Source organism: Malurus melanocephalus, unplaced genomic scaffold (genome assembly GCF_030028575.1).
Source record: "Malurus melanocephalus ecotype Western Australia unplaced genomic scaffold, MMel_1.1 scaffold_4, whole genome shotgun sequence".
In the NCBI taxonomy this organism is placed as follows: domain Eukaryota; kingdom Metazoa; phylum Chordata; class Aves; order Passeriformes; family Maluridae; genus Malurus; species Malurus melanocephalus.
Genome location: NW_026623236.1, coordinates 4,593,730 through 4,614,339, shown reverse-complemented (window position 1 = coordinate 4,614,339; position 20,610 = coordinate 4,593,730). Strand labels below are relative to the sequence as shown.

The following is a 20,610-nucleotide window of genomic DNA, read 5'->3' as shown; positions in this document are numbered from 1 at the left end:
ACAAATTTTTCTCATACGTGAAGAGAGAATGGATGTTCTCAAGTCAATCTTTCTTTTTGGCAGTTTTTTCATGTTCAGTATGGTACCATGATTGACAACTTCTGTTTGGTAATGACATGTTTTCAGATTATTTTARCTTCTGGCTTCTCTTCCTCATAATTCTGAATGATACAAGGTGTTTTAAGCACAAAACAAACTATTTCTGATTTCTGTAAGAAATCCTTGCCATTGGTCTYACAGTGGAAAATTTGAGAAAGTTTTCATTTATTGTCACTGAATAGAGCTTCACTATGATTGCTTTCTTTTGTATTACTGTATGATACTGGAAATAGTTGACTGTGCTCAACTGGTCCTCTTGTCAGGAGAGGGCAAAGGTTACAAAATTAATTATGTGATTCCACCTCCATGACAAGCATGGACACATTTTAACAAAATTTTTATCTATTACCCAAATCAAATAAATTCTGATTAATTCCATAATAGAATGAATTCTAGAATTCAGCTTGAAAGTCCATTTTTCGTCAGACCATTATAGGAAAAACTCTTGCAATACAGGTTTCTGAGAGAGTCTTGCACATTTCTTTGGCCTTTCCACTGGCCAGAAGTGAATGACAACCATATGGAGCAATTTTGATGCAGTTCATCAAGTTATGCATGACAGCACAAGATATGAACTCAAGAAAACTGCTGGACCTTCTGGACTGAAATGGGATAAGCAATACATTGGCCTGGTGTTAAAGATTCAAGGGGGAACTTTTCCTGCAATGACAGGACTAAACTTTTGCTGTTTTGTCTTAATCTTGATGAGTGYCTTTGCCCTCATATTGATTTACCCTTAAGGTCTGATCCAAAGATAGTTCACAGAAAAGAGGATCTTCCAGCGGGCTTTGGCTCGTGTCAGTGAGWGAGGTCAGGTCAGGCATCACAAAACTTGGCAAGAAAGGGAACCAGSTCACAAAGACCACAAAGGCAAAGAAAATCCACAAGTGACATTTTGGAGTGAAGTGAAAAATGACACTAAGTCAGAATTCATCTTGACAGAGTAAGACATCGAAAAGTTACTTGTCATATTTTCTTCATAGCCATAGGATAGGAAAGAAATGAGATAGTGATTCATCGAACCTGTCTTAGATATCTACTTTAGGTTGAGATGAACTGCCTCCTGGAGGTGCCTCTTACTCTCCTTCGACTATAAAGGAGCCCAGGGGACTRGCTGACATTTAGGGAGCTGACTTTCAGATGATAAAGTTAGAAAATCTATCAAAGGAATCTGTAGAAGTATCTCTCCCTTTTACTCTCTCCCTTTKCTTCCTCCTAGCCATTAAGACAGTATTGCAGGTAGGTCTGCTGGCTTGAAAAGGCACCCTCCTGAACCTCTGGTATGTCTACAGACTATGCTTTCCTCTAGAAAAATCTCAGCTAGGAAACAGACATCCCACCATTTGACTGGAAGTAAGTTTTCCTTTCTCTGAAAAATTAGGATTTTTTCCAATTCAAGAGTAATAATTCCAACTGAATAAACTTCTTAGATTGCTTACAGTGAGAATACACYTCAAGGTTCAGCTGCACCTGTTTTCCTCCTAAATAGTATAAATAYCCCCTAAATAGYATAAATATCCCCTATTATTCTTTCCATCCCTTCTAACAATCAGCATGAATTCAGATAAATTTTTCCTATTCAACTGCTGCTCTTACTACTGGACAAGAGGTGGAGTCTAGGTAACATATTTTTACTGAAATCAGAGACCAAATAAGTTGACYTTGTATTTATTATGTGTCTTTATGAATCTGGCCCAGCATTTATTCAGGAAAATACAAGCAGAAATAATTTAATTTATTTCCTTATGTTATTATATAGAACAGAGTATAACTGTGTCCTTCACAGAGAAGAAAAGCATTTCAAAACAAAATGTACCTTCTATTTGAAGTCATAGTGAGAAAACTTAACACCTAATTTCTTCAGACCTTTTGTTTACTGGATTGGGCTGAGTTTACTTTTTTTTCACATTTTCAACGTAGGTGTTTTACAAGTACCTTGATTCTTAAAGGTATTTGGGTTCAAAAACTATGTGGCATTCCTTGGTGGGGTTTTTCACATCATACTGCCTTGTTAAGGACCAAAATTTTGGTGATTGATAGTTAATGACATTTAAACTTCTATATTAAATTCAAAATGTGTTTGGGCTATTAAGAGAGTTAAATTTTAGATTCATTTGAAAATTTAGGCTTGGATATTGAATCAATTTATGATTTTGTACTCACTTTTGAAAGAAAGTTATTTGACTAGAAATACTGTTTTTTCTAGTGGACTGTAACTCTTCATTCAAGTGTTACATTTTGGTTCATTGGAAACAAATATCTTCAGGGAATTATTAGTGCAGATAGAGACATCCATGATAAGACACACATGAGCTGTTTTGGAAATGATCATCACTTGAGATACAGACTTTGGTTTCTCTACTTTTTCAATTTTTTTTAAACCACTGAGAGAGACAATAAAGTGTTTGTTGCAGCAAGACAAGAAAAGAGAAGAAATAAYTGCAAATAAAATGGATCTTTTAATGAAATACTGTGAACATTGAGGTGGGACAGAATGTAGTTTGAATTTGATAATTGCTAAAAGATATATGGAACCACATTCTTCTCCAGAATCAGATATGTAACTTAGAGTAATTGTTTTTGTAGGAAATGGAGTTAGATCCTAYCTATGCTATATATTAAGAAAAGGTCAGCTCAGGAACAAATAGAAATATTACTTTTATTTTTAGTTACATGTTCATTGTTTGATTCTGATCGTACGGGTGCATAAAAAATAAAGTAAGACATAAAGTATGATTGTGAAGACATGCTTCTTCATGATGTTGATATAAGCTGTCTTCAAAATGTGAAATCAAAATATATGAAATAATAAAACAGTCCACTCTGTATTTTAAAATATTTTAGAATATTATTGTAATTAATTAAGATGCTTATTAGTAAAAACRTTTGCCAAACATAAAAACAAGTTACTTTCTTCTCAGTGCAATTCTCTTTTGGGTTAGCCAGAATTTTAAGTGCTTGTGGGAATGCTTCTGTGTTAAAACATATGAAGGTAAGTTTTTCTTTATCTGCTTCATTGTCTTAAGGAAATGCCTAGGTTCCTAGTCTTCAGAAATATTTTGATTGGTGCTCATCAAAAGAGTCTTTTAATATCCTTTCTGAATCCCTGCATTAATTCCTCCAAAGCTTTAGGATTAGCTTGACTAATAAACTCAGTACTGAATAAACTTAACRCTGCTTTTTATTGCTTATAAAACTATCTGTCTACAACAATGAATCAGCCAAAAGCAAGAAAGCCAGAAGAAAATTAAAATCCTTTTTCATGTTTTATCAAGAAGAAACAATATTTTACTTTCTCTGTGAAGTTGATTTTGAGGGTAAATCTTGAAAAAGTGCTAACAATTCTCCCCAAAGACCACTCTTCCCTGTAATCCATGCAGTTTCTGAAACTGAGAAATACAGAGGAAAGAAGAGCATAATTTACAAAAATTACATACATATTTTCCTCCTTGAGTTTGATTTGGAAACAAGAAATATTTTTATGTAAAACAGTTATGGCCATTTCTGTGTTGATTTGGTGCACTTTTTCTCTGTTAAAGCTAGAGCATATAGTCCATGTGCCCAATGAGAAGATTTAAAGAGAATGACTGTGTTTGTCTGTCTCTTGATGGATTTGGTTCACAAATACAGACATCAGATTCAAACATAAACCTGGCACATATCCCCTGTACAGAGAAAAATGCATTTGAATAGGTAATTAATAATGTGAACACACAAAATAAAACCAATTCCAGATGGTTTTGTTAACCCCAGTAACTCAGCAAACGTTAGATATATTGTTCTGTTCATTAGTCTCAGTAGATGAACTGAGCTATTAAACAGGAGTMTGTAAGCAAAAAGAATCTACTACATATATAATTTTAATCTGTTCAGAATTTTAGGATCTCTCTTATGCTGATCCATGATTCCAATGCAAGTGTAATATTCTGATGAGGGGGTTAGAAGACTAATTCTGATGGTTTGGTTTTGGATTTCATACTGATACAAACAACCTTGGCTCATAGGAGATAACAATTGGGAGTAAAAGTCACAAAACAAGGCATCTGAATATTAAAGTTGTAAACTCCACAAAATAAAACAACTTTTTTTGGTGTTAGTAGAAGTTGGGAGTGAATATGGTGGATATAATTTCCATGACCAAAATGCAACATTGCCACCTAAACATTGAATGGGGCTTCATGCACTTTTTTGCCCTTAGTCAAATGCTTGATATAATTCCAGCAGTGTCTTCCCAGCGGAAAGGTTTTGGCATAAATGACTGCCTCACTTCTTGAAGGTGAAAATTTGGAAGGTGTTTCCTTCTGTGTTCTCTTCTAGGAGCACATTCAGGCCTTTGAAATGCAATTTTCATCTTTTGAATGCATAATRGGAAAAGTGTCCCTTTGTCTTTGGTGATGCATATTTTACCTTTGGACTGTAGGYTGAGAAATGCTCCTCTGTGGACATTTCTTGATGCCAATGTAGGTGCTGAATTTCAGCTATTCCTTTGCTGTGCCCTGGGTTAATAAAAGTAATGTAATACCAAGTTTCCAGGAGCAAGAGAAAGTTCAAGTAAGGAGAACTTGGTAAGGGACTGTCAGTTACATCAAGCAATTCAGGCTAATTCTATCCTTGCTTATCCAAAAGATTCCTTCAGGAAGATTCCCCCAGTGTGTATATTTTTTCTTACTCTTACTTTCTGATATTGGGTAAAAGAGTTTGTGGTGAGCTGACAACTTGGTGTGGGATGGCATAATTTTCCCTTTCCTTATGACTGTACTTCCCACAACCCTTTGGGTCTGTGCATGGGGCACAAAGGCATCTTGTGCCAGACAGCCCAGTGAAGGGCTGCAGTCTCCTGAGCAGGATATCTGGGATGATGCAGCAGCCATTCGTGCTGAGGAATGGAATATCTGGGCTGTGGTAATGCTTATATGATCTCACTGTTCCCAGTGAACAATCTAGGTTATAATTTGAGTTACAAATCTGTCTTAATTTTTATGCTTATTCTTTTGCTTTTTAGCATGGCTGAAGGAAATTCCTGTTTAAAAATACWAACATCAGTCTGTTGTCCACACAATAAAGCATTTAAAGAAAGGTTCTATCTTAAGTATGAAAGTCAATCCATTGGAAGTGTGGTTGCCATGGTTCTTTCATGGATTTTGCACTTATTGTCTGTAAAACACAGTACCTATCTGTGATCTCCACACAAGGTGTCTCCAGACTCCTAGGGAAGTTATATTCAGCAATTCACAAACAGGCTGGGCACACAAATCCTGTATCATGTTTTACACTGGACCCAGTGTTAAATACCTGTCCTGGAAATATAATTTTTAAGCTCATGCTATGTACTTAATTTTGTTCTGAATTTAATAGGGACCCTTGGGTATGTAGGATTGGCAATAGTGAGCCCCCAGGGATACATTGACACAGCCTGTGGAAACAACTGTCCTGCTCACCATTCTCTTGATTCTGAGGTAAGAGTGGGATTTGCATCCTAGAATTATTTCATGAGCTCAGGTGATGAGCTGTTGGATAGGAATCATATGTGCTTATTGGGGAGTAATAGAGTTGCTTTTCCTTTTTGTCATAATTCAGCTCTCAGCCAGGCAAAATGGGAAGTGCTCTTCTGCTGGGCTAGTAGCCAGTCTAAGCAAATGCTCTCTGCAGTTGCCCCATTGCAGACAGGCTACTGGGTATCCAGGAGTGTAAGCTTCCAAGGACACTGGGAAAAGGGATTCGACGATGTTGGGTAATGGTAAGAGCCACAGTTTGACAGAACGGWGTCACTCCTGTCACTACTCATGGATTTTATCTGGTTGCTTTCTAGTTACATGTGCATAAATATTGTTGGAATAGAGATTATTACCTAGGACTCTTGGGCTCTTGATTGTTCTGGTTTAACCCCAGGCATCAACCACACAAGGGCTCTCTCACTCCCCCATGCYGTCCTGATGTGGTGGGGGGAAGAATCAGAAAAACAGGTAAAACCCATGGGTTGAGATAAGAACATTTTAAGAATTCAAATACAGTAAAATATAATAACACTAATGCTAATAAACATGATAATCATAACAAGAATAAAAAGTTTATTGTAAAGGAGAAATAAATAAATACAAATACAAATAAAATCCAAGAGAAATAATGATACACAACACAATGGCTCTCCACCCACTGACTGTTGCCCACCCTCTCTCCAAATAGTGGCTTCTCCTTCCAATTCTCCCCAGTTTAGATACTGAGCATGACATTCTGTGGTATGGAATATSCTTTTRGCCAGTTCAGWTYTGCTGTCCTGGCCTTGCTGCCTCCTGGCTTCTTGTGCAGCTGCTCACTGGCAGAGCAGGGGACATGGAAAAGACACAGAGTCATAGAATGCTTTGGGGTKAAAGRGACCRTAAAGATCATCCAGTTCAAACTCCCCTGCCATGGGCAGGGACACCTTCTACCACACCAGGTTGCTCAAAGCCTTATTCAATCTGGCCTTTACCTGAGATTTATTATTGCAGAAGAATTAAAGATGAAACAAAATGAACTGAATTGGAAACATTTTGTTTCATTACTCAACCATAATATTGTGTAGTTGATCTATCAGCGGAGTTATAAAACAACTATTATTATAACTTTCAAAATAGAAAGTCCTAAACATTTAAAAGCTCTAGTGGTGGTGGTTTAAGAGGAATTTTCCCTATTATAATCATTTTTGCTTCAAGTTGTTTCAATTCATCAGCCACTCTTTGGTGTAAATAACTTTTTTTTTTATTTTTTGATGTTGTATTGTTTGTGAGTGCAGAAGATGCTGAYGTGATGTCATGTCCAGAGACACTGGCAGTCTATCCAAATAAAATACTGCTCAAATTTGAGGCAGCAGTTGCTACTGCTGAATTAAATGTTCCAAAGGCTGTAAACACTGTCATGCTTGAAGAGTTCACAGCAGAATTGCTAGGCAAGGACGTAGCTCCAAAAGCAGGAGGATTACAACCAGCAGAAATGCTTTCAAAAGTGGCTGTGTTTCCAGATGATGATGCACTGGCAAGACTGGAAATCATTGTACAGGAGAAGCTCATAGCATTTTCACTGCTGTTTTTCACGGGAAAGCTCAGCAGCCCAAAGCTTGATGTTTGCTGTCCTGCAAATCCAAATGAAGGCAAGGGTTGAGTGATTGCGTTCTTTAATTCAGACAGCACAGCATTTTGGCAATGCATTTAAAGCTTTCAACTGAGGCAGCTGATTTTTCCATCATCCATTCTGCTGGACAGAATTTATATAGTTCYGAATGTTATTGTTTGCTCTGCAGTCATAACACTCCAGATGGAATTGTTCTGGTTAGAAATCTAAGAAGCCTGAGAAATTCAGCTTTTCTTTCATTGGTGAGTAAGATGAAACTATCCATTGTCCTGAAGATTCCCAATTTTCCATGTCTTTCACTACACAGTYAAGAGGTCTCTCCTCTTCATCTTTATAGCCATCAGCAATGTTTTGACTGTTGGGTTAATGCAGAAAATCTGTTCTGCAAAAAGTTCTTGGCCTAGGGTAAGAACTACTTGGCAACAACCAAAATATTAGTGTGTTATCAATATTATTCTCTCACTAAATCCCAAACCACAGCACAGAATAAGCTACCAAGAAGAAAATGAACTCTATTGCAGCCAAAACCAGGACAGACTCTCAGAGGAGTGTTACTTTTCCCAGGTTCCCTGGGATTTATGTCACAGTGTCATCATTCCTGACATAAAAAAAAGTAACTGAAAAACAATGATTCAGTTGGGGGGAAGATTCAACTGTTTTAATGTTAATTGCTTTGGAGTTAATCGTTGAGTAAGAAAATGATCTAGGCTCTTAATTGTTGGACAGAAAGACAAATGACTCAGCCTGTCCTGAAATGGTTCATGCTGATGAATCACTGAGCAGAAAGATACCTGCATCAAAAAATACTCCTTTGAGTATGGAGGAAATGGAGAAGGCTTGCTTACCAAAAGTGCTCAGCTTGTGGACAGCTGAAGTGTCGGGAGACAAATTGTGCCCTAGGTTTGCTATAAATCAGGGTTTGGGTTCCCTGCGAATCACACTAAGAGTTCCTTAATGTGATTGATTTTAAAGAGCAGATGGGATGTCAAAGGCGGAGTTCAGTTCTGTGAACACAAAACTATCCTGTTTTCCTCCTGCATATATGAAAATGAAATGATTAATTTAATTAAATGATCATTTAATTAAGTGATAATTAAATGTGTGGAGGAGTTGCACACCAAAATGTCCTGAACAACATGGGAAGCAGTAACTCTTCTGGTGTGTACAGTGAAACTGCAACCGAAAACCCAGGCAGCTTTCAGAGATCTGGAGAGCCTTTTGAAATGTTAGCCCTTCATGTAAATTCACTATATATATCTGAGGTGAAGAAACCCATTATGGTTATGTTTTATTTATATTTTTCTTCTGAAGAAGGGTAGCAGAGTTTTAGGAAATGAGATATGCTGTGCCTCCAGGGGAAAATCCTCCTGTAGATATGTCCTGTACAGGCAAGGACAGAGCAAGTCATCTGGTGGGCACACAGCTTCTGTGCCTTGCTTGGTGGAAAAYTGCAAGTTTAATTGGGTTTTTCTCCTGCTGTTTTTTAAACAGTGCTGAAATTGTCACTATGCAGGCAATGCTGTATATGAAAAATGTCCAAAAAGGGTTAAGGTAAGTGGCTTCCTAGTGAGTTGTTTAGTGCTTAGGGCATAAATGGCAAATCTCAAAAGACTATGACAAATGGCAAATCTCAAAAGACTATGACAACAATAGAAATAATGTTTGAAAAAAAAGAAAACAAAGTGAAAATTACCATACCATGTACCTTAGTTATATGCAAATTAGGGAGCATTAAATGTCAGTATCCTAATATTTTTYAAGAAATAAAACACAGAGCTCACAAAGCATGTTAAACTGCCTGGTCCCAGTGGTGACAGAAATCCTTTCAATTCCCACGTGGCACCAGCAGCAATGTAGATTTCTCTGTGTTCTACTCWCGGTGTGTCAATGCCCGCCCCAGGGGTTCTCCAGGAGACACAACACAGTGAAGTGAGCACAGCTCTGGGGCCACTGACATATCCAGGTGCTGGAAAAAGCTGTGTGTCTCTGTGGATAGCCCAGCTTTAATTTCCTTCTGCCATAAAGGAATCGACAGCCTGTCCTCTGTGCTCTCCAAAGGACTGATGTCTGATAAAGAATTCGCAGTCAGCACTTGGAGGGGAAAGTTGTCTCAATCACTTTGAGGAGCTGTGGGAAATAAGCACTCATCTCACATCCAAATCCTTGCCTGGACTCATCCTACCTGTGCCTCCCAGAAGGTGCTTCCCTCCAGACACTCTGAAATAAGTGGATTGTCCCAGAAATCTTCTACAGAGGTGGAACAATTGTCATCTCCTTTAAGACATAACYAGAGGAAACAGCAATGACWTGCTTACATCTAATCTTTATAATGYACTTCTGAGTGGGCAGGATACTCTATATGGGATGAAATTCCATTCCCTTCTCCACCTGAAAGTATTACAATCACCTCCCATCATCCAGGGGAGTGTCCCAGACAGCAAGGAATAGATTGTCTAGCAGATGTTAAAGAGGATGGAGAAGGATAGAAGGAAAAGGGCTGCTAGTTACATTTTTTTTAAGTTTTACCTAAAATTGAATTGGAATGACTTAATTTTCAAGATATTTCTGTAGGACAGGGGACCTGGGAAAGAGCTAAACATCTTGTCCAGCCCTGGGGTGTACAGCCTGGAGCCAGCCAACCATGAGTGGCACTTTTGTGTGAAAGGCAAAGTTCTTTCACACTGTAGTTTCATCTACCAAAATTAAGTGAAAACTCATGAAACACACCCACTTCTTCACATTAAAAGACTGTGAGAAGTAAACCTCTTCTTTTACAATAATTCAATTTTTCTGGCGTACCTTACTTGGAGAGACGTGCTGCTTAGGTCTCTTCCCTGTTTCTTTCAGACTATGTCTGCTAAAGCTTTTAGCTGTTCTTCCATTCAYGGTGCTGTCTTTGATGTCTGTTTATCCCTGGTACCATGCAGTGTCATATAATCAGAWTGCAGTGGCCTCACTGAAAAAATACTTCCTTCCAAGCAGCAAATATRTCATGCTGTTGGACCTGAATAAAGGTATACTCTCTTTTGCAGGACCCATATTCCCAGTGTCATGTCTGGGCCCCAATCCCTTAAGGTATGTTCTAGAAATCATGGAAATAGTCCCAGATGATTATTTTTTTTTTTTTTTCTGAAATGCCACCACTGTTTTATAAAAAATAAATTTTGCAAGTCCAATGTGAAAATAAAGAGATGTTGAGAAAAAAGTAGAATTCCCAATACTGGCTTTCATTTTTTTTTATTCCTTTACACTTTTGTCTTTATATTTTTTTAACTAACTAGTATGAAAATTTTCTTATTTAATGTTTAATTAGCTGCTAAGGGTCTTTTGTTAACTGCATGCATTTGACTTATCCAGAATAAGACTTAGACCAGAACTCAGTGGTATGATAGGTGTCATGAGCAATAATAACAACTGTGTTTTGGTCTAGAGAATTGTTAACTAATGCCAAAGAAGTAACACCATGATTTCACCACACATTCTGCACAAACTTAGGAATGTATTTTGTGAGTTAGCTGCAAAGAAACAATTATGCTTGGGAAGCCCTATCATTTACAATGTTCTCTGCAGTGGGTACAAAACCTGCAAGAGAAAGGGATATACGGATACAACACAAATTTTGTATGTAAAATTCACTGCTGTGTAGCCTAATGAGACACCTAAACACTACTTCATGTCTGATGTTACAGAAAACTTGAACTTTATGTTTGCTATGTGTTTGCAATTTTAAGTTTAACTAAATTAATATACCTACTGCATGCTGTACCACAGGAATGTTAAAATGCCAGRAATTTTCTTCTGCTGCTATCCCTCACTGTCTGAATGTATGTTTATACTCATATGGTTCATTTGACTGATCCATTTTTTTTGCATAGACAACATTGATTAAATCTGGAATTTTACTTCCTTCTCTATCTTGTGCTTTTCTCAGAAGATGATGGCTGCATTTGGCGGGGGCTGACAGTGCATGTGTTGTTTTTCAAATATCCCTGCCTCAATGTAACCACAATTTGGTTTAAGGGGCAACTGTTACAAATACTTGTTTGATCTAGAAGTCTATACATGACCCCACAAAACAGGTTAATTCATGGGTTTCATTCTCCTTACTATTGCATGGCTTTCCTATATATTTTTGTCTACTTATATATCAGATAGAATCTCTTTAAGGTGGGAACTAGTAAGTTTTTTAGGCTGTGCACATCTTGAAATTTTTATCTGTGGCTGTATTTTTGTAGCCCTCAAAATAATAATCATAATTTTTAGTGCTTCCCTGTTTTGTGATGTTAAGTTATTCCATCGGATCTCWATGTGAAAGTTGCTTCAAAGGGAAGCTGCTGGTTATGAACACAGAAAGCTGTCAACTTGTGAAGTGGTTTGACTCCTGAAGAGAACGTTCCTGTTTAAAAATACTTACATCCTTTTGTAGTATTTTTTGATCTTATGTTGAAGATTTTAAATTGGCTTTTGAACCTGTGTTTGGCATTTTATGGAGCTGAATTAATTGTAAGCTTTATGTTTTCTTTTTTTCAAAAGATTATTCCATTCCATTTTCTCCTTACAAAAATGCCATAAAGGGCTCCTGTGAGTCCACAAGAGAATATGAAAGCCTACAGTTAATAAAATGCTTTTACCTGTGAGTGTAAGCTGTGACTGAACTGAACTTCCCCCAGCACTGCTGTTATTATACACCATACATCTCCCACAGATATACATGACTCAAGGTCAGTGGGGAACAAAACTTTTTGTATAAATGCTGGTATGCAAGAGTCCTTCATCTTCTGAAGCTGTTGTGCCTGAAGTGTGAAATAGCCATGAGAAAATTTGCTAAAATAACTATTGTTTGCCTGTACGCTCAGCTGCTTCTCACAGAATGACACTTGCAGCTGTAAGGGTTACTGTGAACAAGTGCAAATTGGTCGTGATTCTTCCCAGAAATATTTTATAGTAGAATTAGAGAGAGGAAGGGAAAGGAWGGGAAGGGAATCATACAATGGGTTGGTTGGAAGGGGCCTTAAGGATCACATAGCTACAACTCCCCTGCCATGGRCAGGGAGGGACACCTTCCACTAGACCAGATTTCTCAGAGCCCCMTCCAGCCTGGCCTTGAATGCTTCTGTGGATGGGGCATCCACAGCCTCACTGGGCAAACTGTTCCAGTGCTTCACCATCCKCACCATGAAGAATTTCTTCCTAACATCTAATCTAAACCTGCTCTCTTTCAGTTTAAACCCATTCCCCATTGCCCTRTCACTACAGGCCCTACTGAAAACTCCCTTTCCTGTAAGTCCCTTAAGTACCGAAAGGMCTTAATAAAGTTTATCTGGAGCCTTCTCTTTCCCAGAGTGAACAACTCCAATTCCGCGAGCCTCTCCTTCTCTCATGGGAGGGGTGCTCCATAGTTGGCTCTTGCTTTAGCAATGACCAGGCAAACTGATGTTTTCTGTGGAAGCAAATGGGCTTTCTCCACTTATCAGCTGAGCTTTGTTTTAAATTGCTTGAGCTGCTTTTAAGTACAGGACTGCTGGTAACAGTGCTCACTCTAAGAGAGGTGTGCTCCAGTGTCACTGTCTTAGAGATTATAACTACCTGCTTATATACTTATATTCTTTTTAATTCCTCAAACCTCCTTCAGAATTGATGCATCTCAACATTTTTCTGTTCTCCAAAGTCTCCCACACAATCATCTCCTGACTGTTTACTAATAACTTAAATTTACTAAATAGTACTGGCCCTCTACAGCTACGTTTAAATTCTTACCATTTATGTGCCTAAGTTCTCTACCTTTGTATATTTTAATCAGTTTCAAAACCCACTACAATTTTGGCATTTAACCCATGACTAATTAGTTTGCCTAACAGTCTAAAAAAGAACATAATGAAAATCCAAATGAATTATACCTTACCAACCTGCTTTATCTATTACTAATATGTTAGGAGAGACATAACCTTCTCATGCAGAATTACTTTGTCTCTACTGCCTTCCCTCTAAAACACACAAATAGTGGAAGTCACACCTTCAGCATCACTTTACAGATTTCTTTGATGCTGTGCTAATTTGCATCCATTTAGGACTTGACAGAAATACACAGGTCTAAGAAACTCATCAAGCAATCCCTTCCTATGCAATTAGTCCTTAATTGTGTGAGTAGCCCCATTTAGGTTAGTATCAAGATAGGAACATATATTTTGGCAGCTACAGCTTTTGTGTTGAGGTGAGTCACAAAAAGTGCCCACATCTGCAGGAGCATTTACTTTGGTGACGCATCTCAGTGCTGCTTCCCCAGTACTGGTAGCTCTGTGAACTCTCAGAATTTTCCAAGCTTGGTTGTGGTGTGCTCGTGCTGCTGAGGGACATACTGAGATATGGAGGCCCTTCTCCCCACCTTTGGCCTTTCTCTGAAGGYTTATCTCAGCCAATGTTCTTCATTAAGAAAATTAGATTCCCTGTCCCACATAGCAGCTGCTGGATAGCAGAGGTACCCTCTCAGTGTGTGCAGTCTGGGGTGTGTCTCTGACCCACCTCAGGGGAAGTGAGAACTTGAACTTGTGTTCCCATTATCCCAAGTATGTGCACACTTTCTTTATAAAYTCACTGACATTCACATTGGTTTTGTGGTTTTCCTGAGAGCTGCCTGAGAAGCTTGAAAGTACACACTAGTTATCAGTAGTGACCAGACTGTGCTTACTTCCAAGATAGCTTTTCTCTGTATTAATTGTGAAAATCTCTTTCAGGGTTTTAGCTCAAGCCAAACCCTCTAGCAGCATGTTAATTGCTGGGTTGTAAGAGTGATATTCTGTCAAGTGAAAGGGAGATGTTTCCTTGAATCTTTTATATCTGAGCAATCTACCAGTGACCCCCGGGAAGATGAGACCTTTGTGCCTCTCTGGTCTTTCAGGGCTTTGCTATGGGGACCCCACTAAACAACCACTCTATCAGAGAGTGGTTCGACCAATAATTCAGGGTCACATGCTGGCAGCATCCCCGCTCTTGGTTGGTTTATTATCAGTTTTGCCAAGCCTGTTACCCACTGCCAGCAGCTGCCAGCACCTCTGAAAGACTTGAACTCACAGTTTATGGAATAGYATGCTTTATCAGCAAACAAACTGGTAATAGAAGACTGGGACAGGTTAAGGTTCASAGATTGCCATTGGTAGTATGACTGCAAAAATCAATTTGAAGCAATATCCAGACAAGCTCTAAGCACCAAGGRAAGCTAGCTCATGATAATCATGTAGTGAACATAGAATAAAGTTCTTACCCAAAGGGCATGCCTATGGAGAAAAGACAGGTTCAGCCCCATGATGGATCCCAGAGGTTACAACGGAGCCGTCTCTAACCTTCCTCCCTACTTAATCTATATTATTTTCTTGGGARGAGAAAATCCAAAGTTAGTTTCATGTTTAGGTGGAGTTTGAGTGACTTCAGTAATTAACTTATGTAGGGCATGAAAAGTAATATGTATTATTGAGTTAATGAAGCAAAGTTTAGCTTTTGAATACCATCTGGATGGTTCCTTGGCTCAGTTCCCATTAGCTGCATTGTTTTCAATGGAGCATAAATGCTGTATTGCTCCATTCTTTGTTTCACTTTTGCTTTGATTTGAACAGTGCATGCAACACCTTTGTGCCACTTCATCCTTTGTTTCAGGCCTCCCTTGAAGGGATACATCCAACTTTGTCAGGGTTCCTGCTTCTAAGGTGTGCAAACAGTTTGTACCTTCTGAAGTAGAGCCTAAGCTGTGCTTCTTGCTGGACTTTGTTTTTTGGTCCCCCCATATGTTATGTATATATTTATGTGTCTGTATATGCTTTTCCCCTCCGCTGCTGTTGTCAAACATTTGGGTGTATTCRGGTTAAGAAGTAAGAACTGAAATTTTAAGTTGTAGATGCCTGGGTGGTGACCCAGGGGATTAATCAGCTTGGTGTTTTYCTGCCTGAGGCAGCTGAGAATGAGCACAACTCCGTGTGGACCTGTTGAGGAGGGGGCCCAACAAAAATGCTTTGTATTATATGAAAGTGTATCAAATAAAAGTATCAATGTAGGCCTGTTTAAAGCCAGAAGTTTCTCAGTAGATAAATATATCTGAAATTATCACCATCGTATTTTTCAAAAGGCTTGGGAAAGTGACCATTAGAATTGATAGGTCTAGACATAAYTCTGCTAGAAAGCATTTACTTAAAATAAATGGATACAAATGCTGTAATTATATAAAAATACTCAGGGATGCTGAATTGTGAAAAGAAATTGTTCATCAGCTTCATTATCAAAGCAATATCCAGTGATGATATCTTGTGAAACAAAAAGTACCACTAGAGAGAGATAATGCCATGTTTCTTTTTTTGCAACTAAACACTGAAATGGTGGTGGTAAATTCAGTCACAGTATTTTGTGTAGTTTTAAAAGGATTCTTTAGTGCTTTCATTCCTTTCTATTGGTTTATGCTATAAATGGCAGCTTAAGTATTTTCACAACTGCAGATGAGCAGAGGGCACATGCTGTGGAGTTTCTCAGGCAGGAAAAATCACAGCATGTGGCAGTATAAATATGACAATGAACATTTACTTGTTCAGAGACCTATGATAAACCCAGAGCAGAAACATAAATCTTCCTTCTCCATTTAAGACTATACCTAGGTAACGCAGTCTTGTCTTCTAATTTAAATACAGGGGGTGGTTTTTTTTTTAATTTGTTTTTAATTTTATTTGAGGGGGAGTGAACCACTAATTTCAGAAGAATAGAAGTGCTAACTGTCTCGAATTTTTTACTTGGGCTGTTTTCTTTCATTATTGARGTAGTCTGGGATGCACTGTTCTTACACTAAGGCATAGGATGCTATGAAACATGAGGCTGTGTAAKGGATCTTGTGTAGGCAAATAAGGTCCCTTTTTTCACTGTTCAGTACTAAAAATAAAAATCTCATAAAGCATGAGACAGAAAACTGAATCAAGTTCATATGTACTGTAAAAACTCATATGAATATGAATACTTTTCTACCAGTAATAAAAGTCTAAAATGAAGAGGAATGAATTAGAGTAAATGATTTTGAATGAAGATACTGACAGCTCAGATTCCGCAGGAGAGAATAACAGGGAGCCCAGAGAAAGCAGAGATCTAAACTTAAAATAAATTCATTTCATTGACATTCATTGGGGAATATGCCCAACCATAAAACCTTCCTTTATAGGAGACAAGTCTCAGGAACTACCTTAATATGAAATGACATCAGAAGAGTTTTAGAAAAGTYAGTGGAAAAGGAAAAATCAAACTGATGGTGTCAGGCAGTATGAACCAAGTATGTACCTGTTGAACTCAGAGTTTAGTGTGCTGAACAATTAGTTATATTTTCCAGCTTATTGTTTAAAAAGATATTTTCTTTTGGATGGCTGAGGAGTGGTAAATGTAACACCAGTTTTTATCAAAGGGTTGCAGAGAGAATTCAAGAACTACAGAACAGTACCTCTGGCTTTTGTGTTGGACAAATTGGTAGAAGCTGTAACAAATGACAGAGAGTAGAGAGGTGAAATCCAGCACAGAGAAGAGTCAAAGCAAATTTCATAGACTGAAGCCTTCCTTCACAAATCTATTCTAGTTCTGYGAAAAATACATATATAAGGGTGATRCAGTTAATAACAAATTCTAWAAAAGACTTTCAATGATATTTYTAACCATAGAGTCTTGATGATATCAAGATGTCACGGTTTAATAATTGGTTAAATGAAAGAAACCACAGGGCAGGAGTAAATGATCTCTATTTCACAATAGAAAGGAATATGCACAGCTCCAGCCTCTGTTCTGTTTAGTGTATTCATAAATGATCTGAGAGAGGGGGTGAGAGAGGGGGTGAGTGATGTGGTGGCAACTGCTGCTTGATCAGACAAAATATTTCAGAATAACCAAAACTCAGACCAACTGCAAAGAGCATTAGAAGGATTTCTTGTTATTAACTCGCTGTAAAATAAAAATGGCAGATGAAGTCTAGGGTTCAGATATTTTAAATAATGCACCTGGGAAAACCAGTCTCAAATATATGTATGAAATTGTGATTTCTCTACTATTTATATGAATTTGYTGTTATTACATATAATTTTCTGAAAAAGTAATTATAATGGTTATTGATAACTGAAAGGCAAATGAAATGTTAGAAGTCATAAGGAAAGGAATAGAAGATAAAAAAATCTCTTTATCCCTGTTGCATATATGGCTGTGTTGAATAGAGAGCTCATTTCTGATCCCTTAGTCTCAGGATTATATAGTAAAAGTAGAAAAGATACAGAATGACAATAAGGTTCACCAGAAATTTGAAATGGCTTCTGCACATGGGGAGATTAGATGAGTTATGGYTTTTAGCCTGGGATGGAGACTATTGAGATATGTTTGGTGCAGTTCAGTTGGGGATGATCATTCCCTGTCTCTCCCAGCCTGTGCAGTGTGGACAGTAATGGTGCCATTAGACATCTGGCCTAACACAAACAAGAAGTACTTTTCCACACAGCCTATTGTACAGCTCAGGAGCTCAGTGCTGTATGATGCGTCAGATGTAAAAGTAGAAATGCAAATTGGATGGATCTGGAGAAGCAAAGCCATTGCGAACAAGCTCTGGCACAGAGCATCCTCAAACATCTGCTTGCTGGGAATATCAGCCATGGTCAGCAGGGCTCTCTGTGTGCCACGTGTCCTGCAGGGCCATCTGCTGACAGCCACAGCCAGAGACTGGCTACAGGGATCAATGGACCTTTAGTTTGACCAAAGTGTTGTAAAATGGTTATATCCATTCTGTCAGATACAGAGTTAATGCTGCTCTTCCCTACTGACYGAGTGATCAAAGGCTGCCCTGTGCCAGAGGACTCAGGTGGCTGCTGTGACCTTCCACTCGCACGAGACTGTGGCTCTGCTGAGCCGAGCCCTGCTTTCAGGGTTCCCCAGCACTTCCGTTCTGTCATTCCCCTGGACTTTCTTTTTCCCTCCCAAGCCTTGATTTTCTTCAAAGGTGGGTTTTAAGTTTTGTTCTTTGTGAGGAACAGAAGCACAAGGTGGTGCCTTGAGGAGACACATGAGCATGATTGCAGCACATCTGTGTCTTGGTGTCACAGCCTTGTTGTGTTATTTCCTGGCATGCAGAGAGCAGTGCAAGCTCTGCTRTCAGGATCTTTCTCTGCCTGCTCACTGTGGAGGAAGGAAAGCTGTCCACTAATGAGGCAGGTGATTCATTATGGTATGAAACAGATTGACTAGGGCTCCTTTGTAAATAACTTCTGGCTGTGATTTCTGTCACACAGGTGGGAAGCTCCTTATCTGTATGCAATAATGACACGTGCTTATCAAAGAGTGATAATGCAAAGAACAAACAAATGACATCTCCAGTATTAATATGTAAATTACATGCTAAGAAGAAATGATCAAGCACTCCTGAAATACAGCAGCAAGCACTAATTGCATTCCTTGCCCTTCAATATGCTGTGCACTGTAGATAGCTCTTTTCCCTAAATGAGCATTCAAAGCTTTAATTTTTTCTGCTTCTTCATGCCTAAATATTTCAGATATATTTTTTCCTAAATTTGTTGCTATATTTTCATGTAAGACTGTACTGTACCTCATAGGAAGCTGATGTGACCGAAGGTTTACTGGAACAGCCTTTGTGTGCTCTGATTCCCTGGAAATGTCTGTAATTCCTAGCTTGGAAACAGCAGGTAGAGTGCTGAGGTGGATTTCTGTGTGGGAAACTGTGCCAAATAACCCTCTTTTGCAAACACATCCAGGCCTATTTTGAAAACTGATTGAGGGTTTTTGTTTTGTTCCTAGTACATTTTTTTCTGGAAATCTGTTCCAGAACTTCAGTCTCCAGATGGCTGGAAATCTAATTTCTTAGTAACCATTTTCTTCATATGTCAACACTCTGTGAATTTGGAAAGTTCTTCTCTTGTGTTTTCTCCTTGAAGCATTTGTAATGCTATTGCACCCTCTGTCTGGATGTGGCATCTTTGCTTTTTTTGAGCTGAATAAGTAATTTTGTGATAATGTCCCCTTATAAGAAGAATCCTCATTTCTCCAGTGATCTAACCACTATTCCCAGAACATGGGGCAGTCTGAGTTCCTTTTTGTAGCATTAGCTGTTAACAAATGCATGTGTTGCATGAACTGGGACCTTCCTTATCAAAACTTGACCCAACAATGCTGYTCCTACACTGCCTGGACATAAGCAGCAGGATTACTGTGAATTCTGTGGAGATTATGGAGACTTGTACAAAATATCTTTCCAGATCAAGTGCCTCCAAGTGAAAAGATCTGACAGAATAGAAAGGAATACCTGAATATTCAAAATAAACTACRTGAAGACTATGCAGAGATTAACTGAAGGAATTTATGTAGGACTCTTTGGGTTCTTCCTTGCTCCTGTCCAAGGGACTTGTGCAAGCCCAGACTGTGGCCACCCAGCACAGCACCCTTTTGTGTGCAGTATTCAGGATTCTTTTTCCTTTCTGTAGCTATGCAGAAGGACTACAAGGGGGAAAGATTGGCATCCTCTTCTAGCAGCTACTTTTGTTGGCTGAAGGAGTGAATTACAAATGATTTCTCAGCTCCAGTATTCCTTGCCTGTTCATTGGCATTCACTAAGAAGAACTGGCAGATACTGGAGAAGAAAGGGACTGGTGGGTGAGACTAATCAAGAGTCTCCCCTAYACAGAGAGAGAAATTTGTATTGAAGCTTTATTTTTGTTTTTAGATGATACCCTGCTGTATCTGTTATTGAAARGGGTATGAATTAGTTTAAGAGAGAGGATTCCTACACACAAGTAAGAATGGCAATTAGGCATTGGCAATGGCAAGGAGCAATTCCTACATGTAAGACACATGAAATGCTACAGCAGCCTTTGCTTTCTGAAAATGTGAGGCACTATTACAGCCCTCACTTTCTGAAGATGTGAGATACTGTTTGATCTCCCTTGCAGCAGGCACAGTGCTGCTGTGTGGTAGTAGCTATTCAGAGGAGTAGATTGGATACAACTGGTTGAAGATAGTTTTAAAGCTGTTTAAATGTTGGTCAGCTCGTCTCTACTCATTGTGCTTGGGTTTACTCTTTTAATTTCTTAAAGATGGCTTTTACACTGAAACACTTACAATTTCCTTGCTTTAAAGTCCCAGTTCTGAATGTAGCAGTGAAGTTCTAGACAGGGCTGGGGAGGGTGTTTTATTCATCATGAAGCTCAAGGGAAACTTGAGGTGATCACTCTGCCTCTGATGAAATTCATTCCCTTATCTAGAAGCTCTTAAATCATCCCTGGCAGAGGTGACATTATAAAAATAATTCTGAAGAACAAAAGTTCTTGCCCTTGGAATACTCTGCATTGCACCAAATGGTAGGCGTTTATTGCTTTTTTTTTTTTTTTTTTTTTTTTTTTTTTTTTT

The 20,610-nt window shown here is 38.5% G+C and overlaps 1 pseudogene; it reads right to left on the bottom strand.

The window, feature by feature from the left end:
- Positions 1 to 6,719: 6,719 nt before the first annotated feature.
- Positions 6,720 to 20,610, bottom strand: part of LOC130575081 (nucleoporin NUP42-like) — a 74,364-nt pseudogene continuing 60,473 nt past the window's right edge.